Source organism: Notamacropus eugenii, chromosome 3 (assembly GCF_028372415.1).
Source record: "Notamacropus eugenii isolate mMacEug1 chromosome 3, mMacEug1.pri_v2, whole genome shotgun sequence".
Lineage (NCBI taxonomy): Eukaryota > Metazoa > Chordata > Mammalia > Diprotodontia > Macropodidae > Notamacropus > Notamacropus eugenii.
In genome coordinates this window covers 349,423,397-349,449,674 of record NC_092874.1, presented here as the reverse complement: position 1 = coordinate 349,449,674, position 26,278 = coordinate 349,423,397, and the positions used below count along the sequence as shown (strand labels likewise).

The 26,278-nt window shown below is 36.3% G+C and overlaps 1 protein-coding gene across 3 annotated transcripts in view; it reads right to left on the bottom strand.

Moving 5' to 3' along the window:
* Positions 1-26,278, bottom strand: part of ZNF608 (zinc finger protein 608) — a 235,841-nt gene that overhangs the window by 56,322 nt on the left and 153,241 nt on the right. The gene's annotated exons all lie outside the window — the stretch shown is intronic.

Genomic DNA, 26,278 nt, shown 5'->3' with positions numbered 1-26,278 from the left:
TAAAATTCATTTTTACAACATAAAGAGAAAAAGAAGTAAACATTTTCTCTAAAGCATTTACAAAGATTAAGCACAGCACTCTTCTCCATTTTTTTGTCTTATAAATTTCCCCTGACCACTATGGGAAAGCTACTTTTGTCAAGTCACAAAACAGAGCTCCCAGGAATAGTTTGCCCTTTGACTGCAGATTTCTTGAACCCGTTCATTTCCCCCACCTCTTTTAATACGAAAGTAGAGCTTACTCGCTATGTAATCAGCTTTACCAGAACTACTTGTTCCTGACAAGAGCTAATCCAATGTAGTTTTTTTTTTAAAAAAAAAAAAGGAAAGGTAATGATATTATCATTATTTTGTATATCATCTAATATATTTTGCCATGCGTCTTTTTCTTTATGATAAAATGAAAAAAAAATGTGATTAACATCTGCAAAAAGTGTAATTAAGCATTTTAGTTCTACTATGTGTTCTGAGGAATGTTATTTTCTGAGTGGAAATATAAACACGCAGAAAGCAATTTTGGAAGTCAATGATATAAAGAAAAAGTTTGCTGGAGTAAGTACTAAGAGATGTGGAATTGTATTGGAGGGGCAGACATTTCTTGAGAAACTACAACATGCAAAAAACTGCACAGAATGACGAGTACCTGTGCATAAGGCACTTTTGGTTTATTGGGGGAATAAAAGGGGACAAGTGTACCTAGAAGAAAATGTTTAATCAATGCAAAGAGTAAAGTGAGTTTTGTCAGAACCTGTTCCCTCAGTTTCTGAACTTTCAAATTCCCCATGATTACATATACACAGGTATATAAGATCACTTGTAGACCAGAGAATATTAGTGGTAGAAGAAGGAAACTTAAAGCTTATCTAGCTATTTACTGAGGAAGTAAGGCCCAAAAGCTAAGTGACTTATTCAAGTTCCCAAAATTGGTCCATGGCTGTCCTGGGACTAAAATCTCTTCCCAAGTTTAGTATTTTTTCCAGTACTTCATGTTGCCTTACTAATACTACATTTATTGTGATACAGGGTAAGAAGAGGGGTGTGGTCAGATCTTGGCCAACTCAATAAGAGAAATCAATGTTAAGTCTTCTCCAAATGAAAAGTCTCACAGCCTAAAAGTATAGTTTGAACCCTGAAATTTATCAAAGTAGGTGAACCATTTATAAAATGAAGATTATTGGAGGGAAAAAGAATGTTGCTCCTGTTAAGGGCTATTAAATATCGATTGCCTGTTGACATTCGCCGATTAATAAAAGATTGAAGCATATGAAGATTTTTCAAAAGAATGTAAATTATAAATGAACACATGAAGACATGATTCAAATCACTAATAGCAAGGGAAAATGGAAAGTATAACAATTGAAGTTTATCTCATACCCTATAAAATGGAAAAGATGATGGTTTCTGTTTCAAATGTTTAAAATGTATTTGTGAAAAATGTGTTGTAGAGACAAAACATCAATAAAATGTATTTTTTAAATTGGTACTAAAATGGAATCCATTTCACTCCCCACTGTTAAATATGAAAGCTAAGTGAAAAGGTGTCACCAAGAAGCTAAATTGCTGAAGATGAAAATAGTCAAAAACTTTCCGGCACAACACCATGCCACAAAGACAAGTGGGTGAAGGACCATAAAGAAAATATTGAGATGACCAAAACTTTCTTTGCAATTCACCAACTGTGCTTCTAATACAAAGCAGTGTCCCCTTAGTCTTCTTACAAAGACCATTTATCTGAGTCTGGTTTATAGGCCACGAAGAAAAATCTTTCATTGTAACCATGGACATAAAATGGAGTCACTGATGGTTGAAAGGTCAGGATAAATCAATAACTAGTGTACTATCTAAGTTACCGTACCTCAATGCCATAGAGAGAGCAGCTGTACTTCCTCTTTGTATCACTCTATCTCCCCTTCGCTTTTATCTTACTAAAAGAGATAATCAACCATTTATTTCTGGGCTACTACTCATAGCACTGAATACAGTGAAGTCCCTGTGTTACAGAAATGTGAGATTCTATGGCCCTGTTTTATGTTATTACTTGGCCATTTTTTTTAAATTTCAAGAATCCTTTAATTTATACTCCTATTGAATGAATTGTTTGATCCAGATAATTTCTGCATTACTTAGGGTTATTTTTGGATACATGGTCAAATATACTCAGATTTTTACCAATATAACATAAAGAGGCCCTGTGACAAAAAACTGATCATTGTTAAGGTTTTATGAGAAAGAAATTGACGATAATAGAACTAATAACATAATATTCCTACTTCTTTAAAAGCAAGCTGAAAAACGCACAAAGGACAACATTTTTGGTAAAAAAAAAAAAAATGAATTTTTTTTGTCATTTACAATACTTTTTCCTGTAAGAAGCCAAAATTCTCTTGTTACTATCCAAAAGGATTGGGAGATGACAAACTCTGACAATGCCTTTCTCACAGTAGGATACTGAATCCTATTTTGAAAATTAAACTGTAGTTTAAATGCAAAACTGTTAGTCTCACAGAACTAAACATAAAAGAACAATTCAGATTCCTAGCTGGCATTTCAGTTACTGCTTTCTTTTACATTTTAAGGGAGAGATTTGCAAATATATTTGCTATTTTCATATCAAGTACAGCTTAACACATTAACATCTTGCTGTTAGTACTCTACACTGTGCTCATTTACATTCTTAGAATGGTATAGCTACTGCGTGTGTGGACAATCATGGTGCAATATCAAATTAAAACATGACAGACAAGATCAGTAACAGAAAATATTTGCTGTATTTGCTATTGCAACCATATGACTCTCTAGCCCTTGAACACATTAGCCTATGTGTAACCTCTTTCTCTATTATAATCAGTCTACTCTTTTTTATCTAGTTTAGCAAAGCCAGCTTTCCTTCAAAAGTACAAAAGGGTAAACACAAACAAATGCCCTCCCCTCAACCCCCACTAAGAGCTTAACCACAGAAAGCTCTTGTGAAAGCTTCAAAAATAACTATTAGGCAAAAAAATGAGTGTTGAAACCCTGCTAAGTCAGATCTGAAAAGTCCTTTTCAAAAAGCAGCTTTCATTGAATCATTTTTTCAATGTTTTTTCAGCTTTTCTTAGATAGAAAATTTCCTAACCCCTCCTCTTCTTTGAAAATTTGGTAACCATAGTTTCTGAATCCTGCTGGGACTTGATAATGTAGAGATGCTTTCTACCTGTTATTAAGCTGCTGATAGCAGTGTTTCTGTTGCAATTTGTGAGAAATGTCAGCTGAAGGCAGAGTATATTGTACACACTACATTTTCCCAGCTGGAGATCTGAGTAAATGGGAAAGCAAAAACATGAATACACATGTACTGTAGCCTTGAGGGAAGAAAGCATAAAAAGTCAGCAGGCTAAATCAAGTGGGTGGTCTTGATTACCAAGTAAGTAGATAACAAATACACCAAGGATGATGTAACTCAATGGTTAGAAAGCAAATACTCAGACTATACAGAAGCTGGATATTTTGCATGCTTTTTCTTTGCCCCACTCATATAGAATATTAAAAAAAGGACAAGATAAGGGAGTCAGAAGAAATGGGTTTGAATCTCAAATCCGATACTTACGAGCTGTTCAAACCTCAGGAAAGTCCCAGGAGTGAAATCTCAGTGTCCTCATCTAGGTAATGGGGATGAGGGAGTGGAAACCAGATCATCTAAGATTATTTCCAAAACTAGAACCCTGTGATTTTGTGTATAACTTTTGTTGTTTTAGTGGTCTACTACATATAAATAAAGCCTTAGGTTTTACGTAATTTGCTACATCCACAAGGTCATTGAAACTGAAAAAAAAATCACTTTCCAAATCTAAAAACGTTAATAATGAATACTTCAAATCACAGTACTAGACAAGTGTAATAACTATCTCTTTCCAAGGTATCATATTTTTTCATTAAAATCGAGCTTGCCTGCTTTTACTATATCAACATCTGATCTATAGATATAACTTTACATTTTCCTGGCTAAGGAACACATTCATTACAGAAGCTTTTGAGTGACTTTATCACAAAGCAGCTTAAGTGTCTACAGAAGTACAAGATAAAACTCCAGATCAATATTGATAATCAACATCTGTTTAAAAATTATCCCACAAACAAAAATAAGTACTTTTCCTCCTTCAAATTATGAATACAAAATTACAATACATATACTCATAGTACAGTTAAATCATATCCAGAGTTTAGTTGTCCATTTATTTTTCTTCTATAGGTATAGATTTTCATAATGAAATAATGTGGACTCTGTCTCTTCTACTTACTATCTGTGTGATTTTAGGTAATTCTGGGCCTCTGTTTCCTCATCTTTAAAATAAGGAACCTGGACTTGATATCCTAGATTCCTTAAAAAACTAAATGTATGACCTTACATCCAAATACTTGGGTGTATTGGATCTTGGACATGGAAAAAAATACTGAAGCAACCGAGAGCTATAAAGAGAAATATTTCCAAAATGGACATTTATAAGAGCAAAATAATTATTTTTAAAACTACAGTTCAATAATTCTCACATGACACTGGAAACTTCCCCAAATCTGTCTATTACTAACATACACAACTGCATTCCTAAATAGAATTTAGGGTTTTTTTGGCTCAGAATCATTATAGTTGTATAGTATTAAGAATTCAGAATAATCAAAATTGTGAAGCCAGCTAAATTTAACAAGCCCAGAGCTCAATTAGGAAGCAAGTAATTACCAATTAAATAGCACCATGAAACTCTTTGAAGGTACAGATTTTTTTTTTATTGTAGAGATTCAAATGCCCTAAAAGGAGAAAATCAGGGAATTAGAGATCTCAAAATTTTTCAGAAATAAAAAACATCAAAACAACCTCAAAATCCATTTTGCTAGAAAGAAGCACAACCCACACATTTAGTGTGTGCCATACATAGAGCAAAGCACTGAACATACAAAAGAGGGACAGAACCTGTTCTCAATGAAATTGTGTTATAACAAGGGAAGCTCACCTTCCAATCCATATACAATAGTAGAATGGTAATGAAGAAAAGATGTTTTGATCTAGTTACAAGGGTGGGGCCTGAGGCCACATGTGACCCTCTAGGTCCTCAAGTCCAGCTCTCTGACTGAATCTAAACTTCACAAAACAAATTCTTTTATTAAGGAAATTTACACTGCGAAGTCTGGATTCAGTCAAAGGGTCTGGAAGGACCTAGGTCTGGAGGGCCTAGAGGGTCATATGTGGCCTGGAGGCTGCAGGTCCCCCACCTCTGCTCTAGTAGGTCATAGGAATAGTGAATCATATGGTAGATGTATGACATTCCCTTTTCCAGAAACAACAGTATTGATTTGAATAAGGTTCCCAGAATCAGAGATGGAAAGTAGTAAGGGAATGGAAAGGGTAGAGAAGGAAGATAATAGAGAAAGAACATGGCCAGGGATCTAATTCTCCTACCAACTGCAGAGACTGACTTAGCTCCTCAATTTCATGGTTTCTGGGATGGGCTGAAAAAAGATGGCATGGCAAAAACACATGCTAAATTTCCAAGTTCTTAAGGTGCTTGCAGTGATTAAATCAAGCCTCTTAATTCACAGTCCCTCATAAATTTGAAGTAAAATATAGTATTCCTACAGGCTACCCCCCCAATTTGCACGTGCAGGTTGGTACCCTGCCCCCTCAGGTTCAAGATACTTTATGGATACAAATTCCTAAAAACACAGCTTAGGAGCCCTACTCAGCCAAAAGTTTTATTAAGATGACATAGTAAGAAAAGTAACTAAAAAATATTTGCTCCTCACCCTCACCCCCACCCTCCATCTGTGGTAAACTTCCACAAGTACACACAGCATCAGTAGGAGGAGTGAGCACACACATAAATTACAGTAGGAGCAGGACATAGATGTAAGCAACATATGCAGCCAAGACAACCAATGCCTCCACACTAGAAGGTCTGAGTGTCCTGTTTTCTCATGGAGTTCTCACCTTGATTCCCAACAAATGCAGCGTCTCTAATGGGCAGGATGATTACCTCGGCTGATATCTTTCTGTATCTTGACTTCCATATGCCAAGAATACTTCTTTTCTGAATCCACAGCTAGTTCTACACTCTGCTGTCAAAGGTCACTTCACTGACTACGTGTTCACTCCTAGACCGCCTGGGCCTGTTCTCAGGCCAGTGGCTCTGCTATAAGATATGATAGTTGATGAGAGGAGGACATGAGCAGAGAGAACTCCTTTCTCTTTCACTCAAGATCTAAATTTTTTCTTCATAACTGGCTTTCTTCTCTCCCAATACAGGTTACACCACAGATATGTATCCTTCTTGCTCTGTTTCTAGGGCTAACAGACTGGCTTTTTAAAGGCCATCATAGCTAGCTTTCAGTCAGGAAAAGAGAAGCTGTACTTCAATTCAAGCAAGGGCAAGCTACAACAAAGTGAAAACTCTTCTCTGTACTTCATGTAAGATATTAATGTCTTGTCATCTCTGTTACTTTTGATCCAAGTGTAGTTTATTAAATAGGATAGGGGTGGAAATCAATTGGTCAGTTGGTGCTAACAAACCCTTATCTTCCCCCCTCTGACATATAAACAGATAAATTAATTTAATACTTCAGCAAATATTTGTTAAATTCTTACAATTTACCAAAAGGAAAAAAAAAGGACCCTGTTCTCAAGTTTCTTACATCCTGATGGGGTTAGGGTTCAAGGTTCATCTACAGAAATAAAGAAATACAAGGTAATTTGAGGAGAGAGCACATACTAATAACTGGGGGATTAGTGATAGCTTCAAAGAGTTGATACCGGGGCTAAGATGTGAAGGAAGATAAAACCTACGAAATACAGAGATAAGAAAAGAATGCATTCTAGAATAGGGACCAGCTTATTCAAATGCACAGAGGATGGCAGAAAGAGAATAAAATCAGTAAGCATTTATTAAAGACTATGTGCCAAGCATGGTGATAAGTGCTGGAGTTAAAAAAACAAAGAATGATGCAGTCTGTACTCTACAGCAGCTTACATGATAATGAGGTAGAGGCTATATTCAATCAATAAATGTTAATTGAATGCCTACTATATTCCAGATCCTGCACATACAAATAAAAATGAGAGCAGATAAAAAAATTCAAGGAGAATAAATAAAAATAAGATGGTTAAAGAAGGAGGAGACTAGCAGTTGAGGGGAGGGAAGTAGCGAGGGAGGCTGATGAAAAGTCATTTAGAAAACGTAAACATTTATTAAACATTTGTTGAACTGGGAATGCTATGAAAGAAATAAAAGTATCATCTTTCCTTTAAGAGATATTACAATTTAGATGAATGAACAAGTATACTTAGATCAATGGCACATGAAACAAGTACTGACAAATGAAAAATCTGAATTATACAGTGAATACAATAAAGCTAGAGGGACAAAAATGAGTTCTCATTATTTTCAATTTAAATTGACAAAGGGACAGCTAGGTGGGCCTGGAAGTAGGAAGACCTGAGTTCAAATTTGGCCTTACACACTTACTAGCTGTGTGACTCCAGGCAAGACACTTAACCTCTACTTACCTCAGTTTCCTCACTTGTAAAATGAGACTAATAATTGCATGTATCTCGCAACACTGTCATGAGGATAACATGAGATATTTGTAAAGTATTCAGAACAGCGGATGGCACATATTACTTGCTATTGAAATCTTAGTTATTATTTTTATGTATACAACTAGCCATGAAAAATATAGCTTTATAACAAAAATTAAAGTAAGTTTTTTAAATATTCAGTATCATTGATTTTAGGTCACAAGAGGAAATGTAAGACTAAGATTTTATTAAGAGAAAAATCTTCCTCATAGGTGGACCTTCACTTTATCATTTAGGTGTTATGTACATATACATACAGGTGAAAATATGTACATATGCATATACAAACACATTTATTTATATATACATATGTATACAGATGCATTGCAAAACTGTGTAAAGTTAATTTAGATGTTTTGCACCCAGCAGCAATTTCCATCCACTTCATCAAGTGTGCTTCGGTGCCTAACATTTTTTTGTTGACACCCTGTTTACCATCTTTTTTTCTTTCCACCTCTGAAACATGCATTAGAATCTCAGTTTCATAGCTGAGTAACAGAGGCAGAAAACTTATGCAAATTAGTAAAATGACAGAGAACACTGGTCCCAAAGCTTTGCTAAATCTGATTGTCTTTCCTCAGTCCTTATCTTTCTGACCACTTTGTAATATTTAACACTTGAACAACCATTTATTCCATCCTTCCAGTCATTCAGGTTCACAACCTTGAAGTCACTCTGACTCTTCCCTCTGCTTGTTCCAACAAGGTCAATTAGTTCTCAGATCGTGCTGATTTTCCCTCTATTACATCTTTTACCTCCTTCTTCTTCTGCTGGCTCATTGGATCATCCTAATACAGTACTTCAACATCTCTTGCTGGGATTACTACTAGTTGAATTCTAAATTTTTAATCTCTCCCTTCTCCAATCTATACTCACAGAGGCCCTTTCTTTGCATTCACAGGGTCTAGTACACTGGCTGCCATATAAAGATATTACACTAATACTTGTGGGCTTTGTAGCAGCAAGCACCCTGACACATCCAGGATGGCGTGCTAACACAGATTCTTAGATCTGCCTTTCTAAAAGGAAAGCAACTTTGGAGGGGGCAATAACTTTCTTTAATCACATATACCAACAGAGAAAATACAAGCAGAGAAATAATGACCGACAGGGCTTCTAACTGTCTGATCATAAGCAATACATACATCACAGATGGACAGACAGATTCAACTGTCTGACCATTGCATACATACATAGCTACCAGAGAGACAAGCACAAACATTTGGATTTTCAAAGCCAGGGGATTTGGAGGTACTCCTGAATGGCTACCCAGAGTCTCATATGGCACACAAACCTTCTTCCAAAGAGTAAGCCCCCAAAGTAAAACCTCTCCTCTGAGTATATATACACTTTTCAGAGCCAGAGGGCATCATGATCCTCATGAACCAGTGCTTCATTAACAATTTTAAAAAGTGTGGGCCTTCCTACAAAACAAGCCTCCCCTAATCAAGTTTTCCTTAATGGGGTCCACTTGAGGTATATTAATGGGCAGGGAAGAGCTTTACATTACATTTGGTCCCAAGATCTTTCATGCCCATAACATAGGCAACTTGTATCTGAATAGGCATTAACATTTCTTAAGTAAATGCAACATAATTCCCACAAAATAAACACATCATGAACTTCACATTTGCAGAATATTTAACGTAGCAACTCATTGCCAGTCGTCACACAGCCTTAAACAAGCATAAAGGTATTAACATAACATAACATAACATCATTCTTTGTGGGTCAGTCTCTGGGGTGTGAGTAATCAGCTCCTCCTTCTTCCTTCCAAAACAAAACATTTCCAAATAAAGTCCTTCTTGGAGGACTTGGAGTGTCTTTCTCCTCACGCTGCCATAGCAAGCTTCCTTCTGGCACTCCAGGTGCAGATTCTAATAAGCCAAGTCCCAGTCTTAACACTGCTCCAGTCTCCACTTCCAAGTCCTGAGGGGCAGCTAGGCAACAAAGCCAACAAGGTGGGGTCCTTGGGCACTTCCCCTTACTCACCATCGGCAACTCACCCCCTAAGTTCCAAACCATCCCAGGAGAATGCTGCAACAAAGCACACTCAGCTCTCCTGCCTTGCCACTCAGTCTTTATCTTGCCCTGTGGTTGAATTCCTGTGTTCCAGGGTTTCTTCTCCTTGAGCAGGAGCCAGCCTCTCCCAGTTCTTGCCTGGGTCTGCATGCAGGCAGCTCTCCACTCCTGCTCCAGGTTTCTGCAAAACCATAGCCACCACAAGGAGGAAACAATAAACAATTATCCCAGACTCCATACTTTCCTTGTACTTTGCAGATCTTTCTGACTATACCATATATAGCAGTAAGCATCCTGACACATCCAGGATGGCTTGCTACCACAGGTTCTTACATCTGCTTTGTTAAAAGGAAAGCAACTTTTGAGGAGTCAACAATCTTCTCTAATCACATATAACAACTGAGAAAATACAAGCAGAGAAATTATGACCAACAGACAGAGCTTCTTTCTGACCATACGTAATACATACATCACAGATCAACAGACAGATCCAAGTGTTTGACCAACATACAAACACAGTTATTAGAGAGAGATGCACCAACATCTGGCTTTTCAAAGCCCAGTGTGTGTGGGTATGGGGGCAGAGGTCTCATCTAGCACATGAACCTTCTTCCAAAGAGTAAGTCTCCAAAGTAAAACCTCACCTCAAAGTATATATACCCTTTTCAGAGCCAGAGGGCATCATGACCCTGGTGACCCAGTGCCTCATTAATTAACAAAAGGTGTGGACCTTCCTACAAAACAAGCCTGCCCTAAGCAAGCTTCCTTTAAGGGACTTCACCAGAGGCCTATTAATGGGTGGGGGAAGATCTTTAACTCCCTTTACAGGGTTGGACAAGATTGAGAGCTTTCTAATTCACAGCCTCAATTAATCAACAAGCATTTATTGAGTACCTAAGATACACAACAAACTATGCAAAACAGTGGGGATATAGAAACCAAAATTTAACAGTCCTTGCCTTCAAGATACTTAAAATTCAGTGAGATGAAAGAACATGTACAAATGCAGATTTGTACAAAATAGACACAATAAAATTTGACAACAAAATGCACAAACAGCTGGGGAGATCAGGGAAGGCTTCATGGAAAAGATAGTGCTTGAGATGAGCTTTAAGAAGGAAGCTAATTTTAAAGGTGAAGGTAAGAAGGGTATGGGAACAGCCAGTGCAAAATCAGCAAAGTCTTTACTATGAGTAAAGAGCAGTAAGACGGTCAGTTTGCCTAGATTCTATCTTAAGTGAAAGGGAATACTGCAGAATAAGGCTGTAAAAATGGGAAGGAGAAAATCTGTGAAAGAAAGATTTTAAATGCTAAACAAAAGAGTTTATATTTGATCCTACAGGTAATCCTCCAATAAACTGGAGTTTGTTGAGTAGGCAATTGACACAGTTAGTATTGTGCTACCAGATCACAAAAGTTTTTCTTTGCTTTAAAAATAATAATTTCATGGGTGTAAATTGAACAAATTGTGTTATAAGAATGTAATAGAATATTAATAGGCAATAAGAAATACTAAATATGAGGAATTCACAGAACCTTAAGAAGAAATCTGAAAAGATTTAAGAACAGAAGACTATTGTTAAGCAGAAGCATGAAAATTTAAATGAGTAAAGCAATTAAATAAAGGAAACCACTGAAAGACTTCAGAAGACTGATTAAAATAGTGACTTTGGAGGACTAATGGTGAAGCATACTTCTCTGTCTTTTTGCATAGAGGATCATGAAAAAACCTTCACTTATTCTTCTATTATGTTAACTATCATATTATTTCACTTCTACCCTTTGAAGCTAAACTACTTGAAAAGCTTGTCTACAATAGATGTCTCCATTTGCTCTCCACTCCAAAGTTACTAATAATCTTTAAATTATCAGATCCAATGTCCTCTTCTCAATCTTTTACGCTCATCTTTGAAGCCTCTGCCACCATTCACCACTCTTTTCCGTGAAAGTGTCTTCTCTCTAGATTTTCTGGACACCATTCTGCTGATTTTCCTTCTACCTATGTGACTGCTCCTTCCACATTAGAATGATGTGATGTTAGCTGGTAGAGCAAGGACCGGTAAATTTTCATATCATAGGAAGGAGGAGGAATTGTACCACAATCCACACCAAGTGAGCAGTGAAGCAGCTGGTGTGAGTTCTGGGTGGTCCCCAACTAGGGGAATACATGAGGAAGGAAGGCAAGGGAAGAAGGCACCCCTAGTCATGGCATAAAGCCAGAACCTCAGCAGCAGTAAAAGAGCTATTAGGAGGTAATTGCCCAAAGAGATGGAGGCTCTATGGTATTTGATGGCATATGCTCAGGTACCTTGAGGAGTCCTGAAAAGAGAACTCCACTCAGGACAGTCAAGGAGACAGCAAACATTTATAAAGTCCTTACTACGTGCCAGGCATTCTAAGTGCTGAGGATAGAAATATGAGGAGGAAAAAAGTTAATTCAAGCCCTCAAAGAGCTCTACATAAAAGGAAACTGAAAGAGGAGTGGGGAGGAGGGAAGAAAAAAGTAGGGGAAGATGGTAGTAAAGTTGGGTGAGTCATAATCAGAGGCAGGATGGGAATTAAAGATAGTCCTGCTGGATTCTTCCATAAAAAGGAAGTCAACAGGAGGAGCTCCCTAATGAGAGAAATATGACACAGAGAGGCACAGTGTTGCTAAGTGACTGATCAAAGAGACAGAGAGCTGGCTAAGGTTAGAGATTTAGGCAGAGGGCACATCCACCTGGATGCAGCTCCTTCTCCCAGTTCAGAGTGATGGAAGAAAGTAGAAAGTAGGATGGGGATGAAGCCACCCATTCAAGAACTGTGGCATGGCAGAAGCTGAATCACCTAAGCTTCAGCAGGAAATAAACCTGAGTCACAAAAACACATCCATGCACTGAGAGGGGAAAAGAGGCTGACCGGCCCCTTATTCCACGCACTGAGGCTGGAAACATAAGTAAACTTAAGATTTATAAATCATACATCAAAATATTTATAGCTATATTTTTTATGATAGCAAATAATTAAACAAACTGGATACTATCAATTAGGAAACAGCTAAACAAATTGCAGTACATGAATATGGAAAATTACTGAAGTATAAGAATTGAAGACTGACAAATAGAAGCTTGGAAAACTGTTTATGTCCTGATTCAGAATAAAGTAAAGAGAAACCAGAAAATAATACATAATGACTGAAACTGTATAAATGGAAAGAACAATAAAAAACATGGCAAAATTACAAAAAATACTCTTTGTATTGCATGGCTGCAATCTTTGATTTAGGGAGGTAAGAATCAGCATTCAGCATACTTCCTCCACAACAACCTAACAGAAGAGGATAGCAGAATGGATTAGAAACCAGAATCTGACAGTATGTTGTTCATAAGAAACACATCTGAAATAAAAGGATACACAATGAAGTTAAAGTGAGATGTTGAAGCAAAATCTGTTACACTTTAACTGAAGTAAAAAAGACAGGAATGGCAATCATAGTCTCAGACAAAGCAAAAATAATATAGACCTAAATAAAATTGACAAACAGGGAAACTACGTTTTGCTAAAAGGTACCACAGGTGAGGATGTAATGTCAATACTGAACATAGATGATTAAATAGTATAGTATCCATATTTGGAAAGGAAAAGTTAAATACTAAAGGATGAAGCAGAAAGAAAAACTAAATTAACATGTGGGAAGGGGAGTATGTGCGTGTATACTAAATTTACCCCTAGCAGATCAGATAAAACTAATCACAAAAGAAACAAGAAAGAAGTTAGGGAGATGAGCAGAATTTTATAAAGGTTAAATATGATAAAACCCTAGGAAGATATTAAATAGGAATAGAAAAGAATATACCTATTCTCAACTGTATATTGCATCTTCAAAAAATTGACCATGTATTAGGGCACAAAAACTTCACAAGCAAATATAGAAAAGTAGAAATATTAAATGCATATTTTTCTGACCATGATACAACAAAAATTATATTCAAGAGGATCTTTGAAACTTAGATTAAACATAGATTGGAAATTAAATTACCTAAAAGTTAAAATCAAGTAGATCAAAGAACAAATCATAAAGCAACCCACAATTTCATTAAATATAAAGAAAACAATAATACAACATAAGAAAACTTTTGTAGGCAGCTAAAGCAGCACTGGAGAGAAGAATTATATTTATAAAATGCTTACATCAATAAAAAAGAGAGAGAACAAATCAAGCACACAATTAAAAAACCTAAAAAGACAACAAATTTTAAAAACTCAATTAAACATCTAAAAGAATGTCATGAAAATCAAAAGAAAGATAATCAAAACTGAACATTATAAAAAACCATTGAACTAATAAACACAGAGCTAGTTTTTGAAAAAAACTAATAAAACAGGTAAATAACTGACTAATTTGTTTCTAAAAAGAAACAAAATCCCAAAATTATCAGCATCATAATGAAAAAGATTAATTCAGAGCCAATTAAGTCAAAATAAATGAAATTATTAGAATTACTTTTGCCAAACTCGATGCTAATAAACTAGTAGTCTAAATGATATGACCAATATTCTATAAAAATACAAATTATTCAGTGACAGAACAGTAATGAATATATAACCAATCTTATCTTAGAACAAAAATTGAACAAGGCATAAATGAACTCTAAAAAAAAGATAACCAGAACTAGATGAATTTACAAGGATATTCTGCTATTTAAAGAACAATTAATTAATATACTAATAAAGTATTCAAAGAAAAATAAATAAAGGAATCCTACCAATTCCTTCTCTGACAAATATGATCTTGATATCTAAATGAAGGAGAGTCAAAACAGAGAAAGAAAACTGACTGACCAATTCCTCTAATGAATATTGGTGCAGAATTTTCAAATAAAATACCAGCCAGGAAATTATAGTAATATTGTCACAAAGATCATATACTATGATCAAAATTATTTGCCATCCCAAAGAGAGCTGGTATAAATATTTTAGACAATGTAAGTTCTTCTCCTTTCTTCCCAAATCACTTTGGGAAAGAGACCTAATAGTGGCATTGCTGGATCAAAGGATATATGCAATTTTATAACTCTTTGGGCATAGTTCCAGATTGCTCTCCAAAATGGTTGGATCAGTTCACAATTCCATCAAAACTCAATTAGTTTCCCAAGTGTCAAGATTAGAAGTCAAATAGAAAAGTGGGGGGAAAAATGTATGGACGATTGGTGATACTGCTGGGTCACAGTTTTATAGCTCTTTGGAGATAGTTGCAAATTCCACAATGGTTCAATCAGTTCACAACTCTACCAATGGTGTATTAGTGTACCAATTTTTCCACATTCCCCCCAAGATTTGTTATTTTCCCCCTTCTATCATCTTAGATAATCTGATAGGTTTGAGGTAATACCTCAAAGTTGTTCTAATTTGCATTTCTTTAATCAATAATGATTTAAAGCATTTTTTCATATGACCAAATGCAGTTTGTATTTCTTCATCAAAAAACTGTGTGTTTATATCTTTTGACCATTTATCAATTGGGGAGGTATTCATTCTTATAAATTTGACAAAGTCATTTATATGTTTGAGAAATGAGACCTTTTTCTGAGAAACTATGTATTTCCCCCCATTTTCTTTTTGCCTTCTAATTTTGACTCTATTGCTTTTATTTGTAGAAAACCTTTTTAATTTAATGCAGTCAAAATTGCCCATTTTACTTATCACAATGCTCTCTACCTCTTGTTTATTCATAAATTCTTCTCCTACACATTAGTCTGATAGGTAAAATTCCATGTTCTTATAATTTTCTTATGATACCTCCCTTTACAACTATGTCATACATCTATTTTGACCTTATCTTGGTAAATGGTGTAAGATACCGGTCTGTATCTAGTTTCTGCCAGACTACTTTCCAGTTTTCCCAACGCTTTTTAACCAAATAATATGTTCTTATCCCCAAAGCTTAAATCATCACATTTGTCAAACACAAGGTTACTCTAATCATTTCTTATTATGTATTGAATATCTACTCTGTTACAGTGTTGAATTTTTCTATTTTTTAGCCAATGCCAGATAGCTTTGATAATTGCTGTCATAATATAGTTCGCAATCTTGAGCTTCTAAACGTCCTTAGTTTATATTTTTTCATTCATTCCCTTGATATTCTTCACCTTTTGCTCTTCCAAATGAATTTTGTTCCTTTTTTTTTTCTAGCCCAATAAAATAATTTTTTGGTAATTTAGCTGGGATGGCATTGATTTATACCAGGAATGCAGAGATGGTTTTACATAAGAAACACTATTAACATAGTTGATTATATCAGTAACAAAAATCATATGACTACATGAATAGATACAGAAAAAGCTTTTGACAAAATACAGCACTCATTCCTATTAAGATACTTGAAAGTAAAGACATAAATGGATTTTTCCTTAAAATATTTGGAAGCATCTACCTAAAACCAACAGCAAGCGTTACTTATAATAGGGATAAGCTAGAAGCTTTCCCGAAGAGATCAGGAGTGAAATAAGCATGTCCATTATCACCAATATTATTCAATACTGTATTAGAAATGCTAGCAATAGCAATAAAAGGGGAAAAAAGAAATTAAAAGAATCTGAATGAGCAATGAGGTAATAAAAATATCTCTTTCATTGATGATATGACGATATACCTGTAAAATCCTAGATATTCAACTAAAAAATTAGTTGAGATAATTTTTTCACATACAATGCTACACATACAGTAGTACCTTTTCCAATAAATATGAGAGTAAAGGAAGAATGACTACTTTCCTATTATTATTTCTTAACATAATTCTGGAAATGCTAGCAGTGTAAATGCGTAGAGATCAATAGAAAAGATTGCACAAGGGAGATTCAGAAACAAAGAACTCAGTAACACAGTGTTTGGAAAATAGAAATTACCTTGGATAAAATTCTCTACTTGATAAAAACTGCTGGGAAAAATGGAAAGTAATCTGACAGAAATTAGGCTTAGACCAAAACATACTACATTATGCAACATATTCTAAATAAAAGTGAAATTAGTATTAATAATCATACTATAAAAAATTAGAAGAGAAATATGTCATCTAGTTCTCACAACTATGGATAGAAAACAAGAGATAGAGGAAAATATAAAATAGCTAATTTTATTGCTTAAAATGGAAAAGCTTCTGCAGAGACAAAATTAATACACCTTTGATAAGAAGAGAAATAACTGAGAAAAAAAATTTTGTATCAAATTTCACTGAGAAGGTGTATATATATATATACACACACACAGACACACACATACACCATTGGCCAATAGATAAATAGTCAAAAGATACGAACAATTCTCAAAAGAACTGCAATGTATTCACAACCAGAAGAAAAAATGCTCCAAACCACTAATAATAAGCAAAATACAAATCAAAACATTGAAGTTTCACCTCACACCTTGTAAATTGAAAAAAAAATGAAAAGGGTTAATAAAGCAATTGTGAAATATATGACCATGATACATTGTTGTTAAAGCTATGAAATGGTACAACCATTTTGGAAAGAAATTTGGAATTATGCAAATAAATCAGCCTCTATTACTGGGCTTATACTCCAAGAAACTCTTCAGTCAGAAGAAAGTCTCCACATACTCCACTATATAGCAGTACTTTTTGTGACAGATAACATTTGGAATCAAAGATTCCTTTCAACTGGGAAATAAGTGGGGAATATTCTATTACGTTTATATACCATGTTATTATCTATAAGAAATTATGTGCATGAAGCATAGAAAGATCCATGTGGAAATGCATGAAAAGATCTACGTAATTCAGTATAGAATTAAGTAAGCAGAGTCAAGAAAACTACATATATACACACACACACACACACACACACACACACATACACACATATACATATATAGTAACAACAACATAAATTAAAGAACAACCACACACCAAAACATCAAAAGCAAAGTTAACAAAATTATAAAGATTAAGCAGGACTCAAAGAAATATGACAAGACACCCCAAAACCACTCTACCTTCATGAAAGTAGGAGATTGAGAGGTATTATAAATTGCACATGGTTATTACCTTTTTAAATGCATCATTCAGCTGTATTGATTTTCTCTCTAAAAAATATTATTTGTCATATGGGATGGCTCTCTGGGAAGAGGGGGAATGATGGGAATAAATATACTGATGCGAGTAACAGAAAATATTAATATGATAATGCATTTCTGGACATAGCTAATATGAGATAATTTTTCTTTGCCTGACTATGCATATCCATAACAAGGGTTTTCTTTTTCATTGTGGCGGAACTAGAAAGAGGAAGGCTAATCACAGTTTTGTCTCTCTCCTTACCCCTGTTAAAGAAGGTCACTGAAGCAATTCACAGAAGATGAAATAAGGCCAGAAGGAAAAAAATACACAGGACAGCTTTGATAGCTATATATTAAATTTTATAATAGATCTTTGAAAGGAAAATCAAACTATAATAGAGGTTCACATTTTTATACACAATGCACTTTTTCCTCTTCTGTTCGGTAGAACATGGATACAGAAGTGATCACTTTGTTTAATGTTTGCTAAGTTCAGAATTTCATTTTCTTTAAACACCATTACCACGAGTGATCAACCCCACTTTAGCAATATCCAGGCATGCCAATGTGAGCACAATCTGGAGTGAGAAAAACCAGAGAGAAAAGTGATGGGAGTGGGGGTTATATTCTATAATTTTGGATTAAACTGCCAGCATAAGTTGATTTGTGTCATGACTGAGCTCCACACACATATGAAGCTGCAGTTCATCACCCCTTGAACCATCACTTGTTTTGGCTACAAAGTGAATTAGAAGGCTTTTAGTAACCATACATAAGAATTCCCTTCATAAGTCGTGGCCAGTAACTGGTTTCTCAAAACTTCACATGATACAAGGGCTACCTTTCATAGACCAACGCAGTCTTATTAGGGTAGCTAAGTGTCACAGCAAATGGATAAAGCACTGGAACTGGAGTCTGGAAGATCTAAGTTCAAAACAGGTCTCAACCACTTAGTGGCAATATATCTTTGGGCAAGTCACTTAACCTTTCTAATAAGTCTAAGGAGATAATAAGAACACCTATTTCATATGGCAATTGTGAGGATCAAACCTTAAAGCACTATGTAAATGCCAGCTGTTATATTAAAAAAGACAATTTATATGAAAAACTAGAGAACAATGCATGACAATATAAATTCAAGTGATACGTAATTTGGTATATTTATAAGTGCTAAAGGAACTCTGAGATGGAAAATGAATGTATTAAATAGGGAAAGTCTCATTTGTTAAGATTTTCTTTCTTCAACTTTATCTTTTTGATCCTTTATGTGTCCCCTGCAGTCCTGAAGCTAGTTCTGACAAGGAATATTAATGGAATTCATTTTTAACTGCCATGATTTTTATCTCTAACACTCCTAGAACAACAAAAACAAAAGATTAAACCTTATAGCAGTTGATGGAGGAATTTTAAAAATCTGATGTGAAGAATCAGATTCTTGTAAAGGATTCATAGCATGAAGCCTTCAAGATAACATGGATGTGAATGCTGTGGATGTTCAATTAATATAAATTGAATTACATGAAACCGAGAATAGATTGATCTCTAAATTTCAGAAAGGCTATTCACATTTCTCATTTAATATTTCCAAGTACAAATCATTCTAAAATCAAGAGCTATTTTCTTTTTTCCATTTATGTTATTTGGTGCATATAATTAGGGAAGCTAGTTGGTTGGTTTTTGTCCTTTATCTTTGAAGAGGACCAAAATGGCATCACCATTGTAAAGTGAAATTTCAGTGTGTCTGACTGTGGCTGATCAGACCAATATGAGTTTGGAATGCTCTACCACAGTTTGGGCACAGATAGTCCCTGTGAATATTTGGGGTGGATATCCCAAACTTGCACATCCTGCATTCACTTTGTGCTGTCTCAATTCTGCTTTGCTCAAAGAGCACAGCACCCTTTCTGATGTGGGCACCCCAGGCTGAGCGGTCCTGTGCCAGCGTCTCCCATGTTGCACAGTCAAATCCAAAGTCCTTCAGACAGACCTTGAGAGTGTCCTTGTATCATTTCTTCTGACCACCATGTGATCACCTGCCCCATGTGAGTTCTCTATAAAATAGCCTTTTTAGCAAGTGTACATTTTGCATTCAAACAATGTGGCCAGCCCATTGGAGTTGCACTCTCTGAAGCATAGTTTGAATACTTGGCAGTTCAGCTCCAGCAAGGACTTCAGTGTCTGGTACCTTATCATGCCAGGTGATCTTCAGAATCTTCCTAAGACAGTTCAAATGGAAGCAATTTAGTTTCTTGGCATGGCACTGGTAGACTGTCCATGTTTCACAGGCATACAACAATGACATCAGCACAACGGCTCTGTAGACCTTCAGTTTGGTAGTCAGTCTAATGTCTCTTCTCTCCCAAACCTTTCTTCAGAGCCTCCCAAACACTGAGCTAGCTCTGGCAATGTGTGCATCAACCTCACTGTCAGTGTGTATATCCCTGGAAAGTACACTACCAGGATAAGTGAACTTATCCACAGCATTCAAAACTTCTCCATTTGTTGTAATTGATGTCCATGTATGAATGGTGTGGTGGTTGCTGATGGAGCACTTGTGCTGTTTTGGTGTTAATTATTAGGCCAAAATTAGCACAAAGAATTGATCCATAGATTGTTGCGTCTCAGCTTCAGAAGCTGCACTGAGTGCACAATCATCTGCAAACAGAAAATCATGCACCAACACTCCCTCCACTTTGGTTGTGGATTGTAACCTTTTCAAACTGAACAACTTACCATCAGTATGGTAGTTGACCTTGATACCATGTTCATCCTCATTGAAAGGATTTGTCAACATGGCTGAAAACATCATGCTAAAAAGCATGGGAGCAAGCACACAGCCCTGTTTCACTCCATTGGTGACTGGGAAGGCACAAGAGCTTTGTCCATTATCCAGAACCCTGGGCAAACATGCCATCATGAAACTGACGCACAATATTGATGAACCTCTTCAAGCAACCAAATTTTGACATAATTTTCCTTAAGGGCTCATGACTAACAATGTCAAAGGTCTTGGTCAGATCTACAAATGTTGTATGCAGACCTCTGTTCTCTTCTGGCATTTCTCCTGGAGTTGTTGGTCGGCAAACACCATATCAATTGTTCCTTGGCCATTTCTGAAGCCACACTGGCTCTCATGTTTATGACCATCTTCCAGGTGAAGGATCAGCCTATTAAGGAGAACTCTAGCAAGAATCTTGCCAACAGTGACTAAGAGACAGTCCCCCCCTGTGATTTTCACAGAACAATCTATTCCCTTTACCTTTATAGAGATGGACAGTGAAGGCATCCTTGAACTCCTGGAGGATAAGCTTCTCTTGCCATATAATCTGGAAAACTTCAGTCAGCTTTTGTATGAGCAATGGTCCCCCTATCTTGTTAATCTCAGCTGGAATAGAATCAGCACCAGGTGCTTTGCCACATGAAAGGAGCCTAATGGTTCTCAAAACCCCTTCTTCAGTTGGAAGTTCAGCTACGGAGGGACTGACTTCAACCTGAGGTAAACAGTCAATGGCCTCAGCATTGACTGATGATGGTCTGTTGAGAACACTATGGAAGTGTTCAGCCCATCTCTCTAGGATCATGTCCTTATCACTAATCAATGTGGCTCCATCAGCACTGAGTTGTTGTGATATACCGTAAGTTTTTGGTCCATAAATAGCTTTCAGGAAATAATATAAGTGCTTTGGATTGTTACTATCAGCATAAAACTGAATTTCATCTACCTTCTTACTGAGTCAGGATTCCTGCATCTCTCTAAGCTTTGCTTGTACTTTGCTTTTGAGAGAATTAAATGCTGCCTTCTTAGAGGTAAATGAACTATCCTGCTGGTAAATCCTGTGGAGTTCACATTGTAGGGTGTAGGATGTGTTCAGGGAGCACCAGTATCTTTGGTATGATGGCTGCTAAGCCCATTTCAGGGCTCTTTCCACCTTTGGTGTCCACCTGTTCCACCCAGCTCTCACCTGTGGCTCCAAGAAGCTGTGGCATGTGCAGTGGTCACACCCCTGGTATACCATTTCAGCAGTGAGGCCAAATAAGACTGAGGGTAACCAAGGGTTCTCAAACCCATTGGTGAGTTATGAGGGTTTCTACCTCAAGCATGTGAAGACTTCATCTGGTAGCATGGACGGATGACAACAATTTGTTCCAATGGCCATGAAGGTAGATGAAGCAGGTGATGTGGAGCGCTTAGAGCTTGGTTATACACTGAACACCAAGGTCATCCACTGCATACTGAGCCATTGCCAGCTGTCTTGACTCTGTCCTGCCACTGGACTATGATGACTTGAGAGGAGAGAGTGAGGCTGACAACTTTGTGCAACTCTGTCTCACTTAAATTAAATTTATACTCGAATCAAAAGACATCACATCACCCATATCATTTCACTATTATGCCTCAAAGTCCTGTGGCAACAGGCAAGTGATGAAGCAGCAGGTGTAGATACATAGGGTCGTTTCTCACTGGAAGCAGCAGTGGAACTTGGCAGCCCACTGGGTGTCTCAGTAGCCTTTTAAGGACGGCACTGCTCACCTCCAAGTGTGAGGAAGGGGGCTAGAAAAGCTGCCCTAAACATTGTCTGCTTACCCAACCCTGGCCTGATTCTCGCTGCAGGCAAGGACTATGCAATCCAAACACACACACACAAAAAATGTAAGAAAACATCTGCAAAGATGATTCCACTCACCATAGGAGCATGGAACATGTGCACACTAATAGACAATACAAAATCCAGTAGACCTGAAAGAAGAACTGCTCTTATTGCAAGAGAACTCAACAGGAATCTCACTCAAATAGCAGCCCTAAGTGAAACAATGTTGGCAAATGAAGGCCAGCTTACTGAGGTTGGAGCTGGATACACCTTTTTCTGGAGTGGGCGCAGTGAAGGGAAGCACCCTGAAGCTGGCATGGGTTCTGCAATCAAAACTAATCTAATCAGTAAGCTGGTATGACTGCCAAAAGGACTGAATGACAGGCTCATGACAATGCAATTGCCACTCACAGGAAAATGTCATGCCACCATCATCAGTACCCATGCTCCCACCATGACAAACCCTGATGATGTCAAAGAAAAATTTTATGAAGACCTAGAGACCCTTATCATCAATGTGCCAAAAGAGGACAAGCTTATAATTCTGGGTGATTTTAATGCTAGAGTAGGCTCAGATGACCAGATTTAACAGGGAGTCCTAGGGAGAAATGGAGTTGGAAACAGCAATAGTAATGGTCGTTTACTGACTTGTGTATCACATGACCTTCTCATCACCAACATTGTCTTCCATTTACCTAAACGCAATAAAACTTCATGGATGCACCCTCGCAGCAAACACTGGCATCTAACAGATTATGTGATTGTCAGGAGAAGAGACAGACAAGATGTGAGAATGACAAAGGCAATGTGTGGTGCAGAGTGCTGGACTGATCATAGACTTATTATTTCCAAGCTAAATATTCACATTCATCAAAACTGCCATCCCCAAGGTAAAATCACTAACAGAAGAATTAATGTCAATAAATTAGAGCTCTTCTCTGAGAGTGAACAGTTTGCTGCTAACTTGCAGGGAAAGTTGAGCCAACATACAGTTGGCAACAGTGGAATAGAAAAGGAGTGGGCAGCTCTCAGAGATTTGGTGTACAACACTGCATTTGCTTATCTAGGTCAGAACACTCGCAAACACCAAGACTGGTTTGATGAAAATGGTGGGGAAATTCAGAATCTGCTAAATGCAAATTAGAGAAGTATTTATGATGGAAACTATAATTCTAACAATAATTAAAAAGGAAAATACTTCTAATGCCTAGTCAATTACGAAGTAATGCCAATAAATTCTTTTCCTGAAAGTCTATGGAAAACTAAAGCTTTGAAATTTTATTCAGTTCTTTGGCACTACATGATATCAAGGAACAAAATGCATATTCTGCTAGACACATTGCTGCAAAATTTGTTTTATAAGCTTACAAGAAATGAATTATTGATTTTGTTTCTCCAAAAATGTCCTATTGTTGATTGCTTATTATAACACTAAATCTACAATTAATTTTGGTAGTATTATCATCTTCTGTAATATTGGCATAGGCTATTCACATACACTAAAATCCTCAAGTATTTTTTGCTCAAGATAAAAATTAATAATGATAAATCACATTTCTTTATCACTTCAAGATTTTCAAAGCACTTTCCTCTCAATGATTGTGTGAGGTAGCTGTTACAAGTATGTTTATCCTCACTTTACAGATGAGGAAAATGAAGGTCAATGGGACTGGCTGACTTTTCTATAGTTCTAAAAAACAGTAAATGTTAAATAGTTCAAATCAAGTTCCTCCCTAGTTCTAAAGCTAGCACATGGTCTAGCATAACGTTACCTCTATATTCTAAGATATTAGAAATTCAAAACTAAAATGGAGAAAATTAGCTTATGAAGCTTGATTTCTGAACTGAAAGCTTTTGAGATGACTCATTTGTTTGTTTTCAAAGTTTTAGTCCTAGCACTCTTATACTTTGAGTTTTCACAATAAAGTTAACTGGAGTCAAGGAGGACAGAAGAGGAAAAGAGACAAGACATGAAACTTTTTACATTCATGGCATCATGACTCTAAAGTTGGAAAGGAGTTCAAAAGTCATCTAGCCCTAATTGTAAGGAAACGGGACCATGAAACTAAAGTGATTTGCCCAAGGTCACACGGTGAATAAACATCATAGTGAGGACCTGAATTGATTATTGATGCTTCTGGTTATTTCATTCCTGGAAATTCCAAGGGCAAATATCCCTTAGTCTGCCTTCCTGGACTGGCCCTCCTCATGGTCCACAGCTATCACTCTTTCACTTTCCATTATACTTCTCCCACTAAACTCCCTTTTCCTAGGTTCTAATTATCCTTGAAATAAGGATTCCTACGTTGTCTCCAAATGAGGGCTAACTTGAAGACTTTTTTTTCCTTCTCCTGTTACTGTTATCTAAATAAAATCAACTATAACTGTGCCATTAATTAGACTGATTAAAATGATGAAGATTACTTTGGACAGAGGGAGAGAAATTTTAAAACTGGATAATTGGATAGGAGATATAACGTTTTAGTAACCATACAAAATCACAATTATACCTGATTATTGTGAGATTCAACTCCATAAAGAAATGTAAATTGATATATACTGAAACATTTATACATTTTCTAGACTTACTCTTCTCTCCCTGAAATAGAAATGACTTATTTTATAGGAATAAGAAAAGGATGATGGAGTATCACTGGGGCAGCATGGATGAGTAAGGAATGTCATTTCAGAGGTTTCAAGATTTCTCTCAACAAATTAGAGACCAAGAAATTAAGCCAGGAGATACAGGTTTTCTAACAAAGTCTGATGGAGTACAGACTGAACAAGAAGCCTACAAGGAAAATTATTTCAAAACTACCCTGAGATTTTTCTGGATGATCCATTTTGTTTATTTCATAAGTGCTTCTCACTAAATAGTAGACCAAGCAACTAAACATTATTGTTTCTTATATTAGATACATTCATTCTATAGTTTAATCCCTATCTAATGAGAATGACATTTAAAACTCTACTTCAGTATTTCAATTTGGATAATAATTAAAATGTGGCTGGTTCATTAGAATGAAATAAGCAAGACTGTACTTGTTTGTTTTTGTTTTGTCTTTCCTTGTATAACAAAGAACTTTTGCCTGAGGAGTGTATATAATAATTTATTGACTCCATTCAACAAACACTTTATAAGCAAAAGAGAGACAGAGGATACAACATATACACAGGTAAATCAATACAAGTGATTTGAGGAAAGAAAAAAACAGTACCAATTCAGGCAATCAGGGAAGAATTCACAGAAAAAAATAGCAGCAGAACTGAGAATTTAAGGAAAACAAAGATTCTGATGGGTGTTGAAGAGAAAGGTGGTACATTCCAGGAATGGATAGGATAAGGCACTGTGATAAGGCCAAAGACTAAAAATTAAAGACATGAAATGAGATAACACATATAAAATGTTTTGCAATCCTTAAAGTGTTAGATTAAGTTAGCTACCATTATTATTGTTGTAATGTAGACAACATACACATTAATCTAGTAGGAAAATAACATGAAAGGAACGGAGAGCAAAAAGTTGAAAGGGTAGATGGAAGCCAGATTGTGACAGGCTTTGAATTTCAGGTTAACGAATCTGCACTTCATCTGAAAGACAATAGAAAACCAGTGATGATTTTTGAACTGAGAGTGAAATCATCAGACCTATTCTTTAGATTATTTTGGCAGCTGTGTGGAGAGCAGATTGGAGAGAAGAAATACTGCAATCAGGGTAAGCCAATTAGGAGGCTGTTACAGTAGTTCAGGCAAAAGGTGATAAGGGACTAAGTTATGGTAGCAGCTGTGTGAGTGAAGAGAAAGGAATGGATTTTGAGAGACATGTAGGTAGACTGACAAGGATAAAAAGTAAAGTAAAAAATATTTAGTATCATCACTGTTATTCAATAAAGAACCGGATAAGACTTGACAACCGATTAAATGAGGTGAGAGGGTGGAGAGAAAGAAAAGGGAGAGCCGAGGATGACTTTGTTATGTACGTGATTGACTAGGATGATGCTAGTACCAA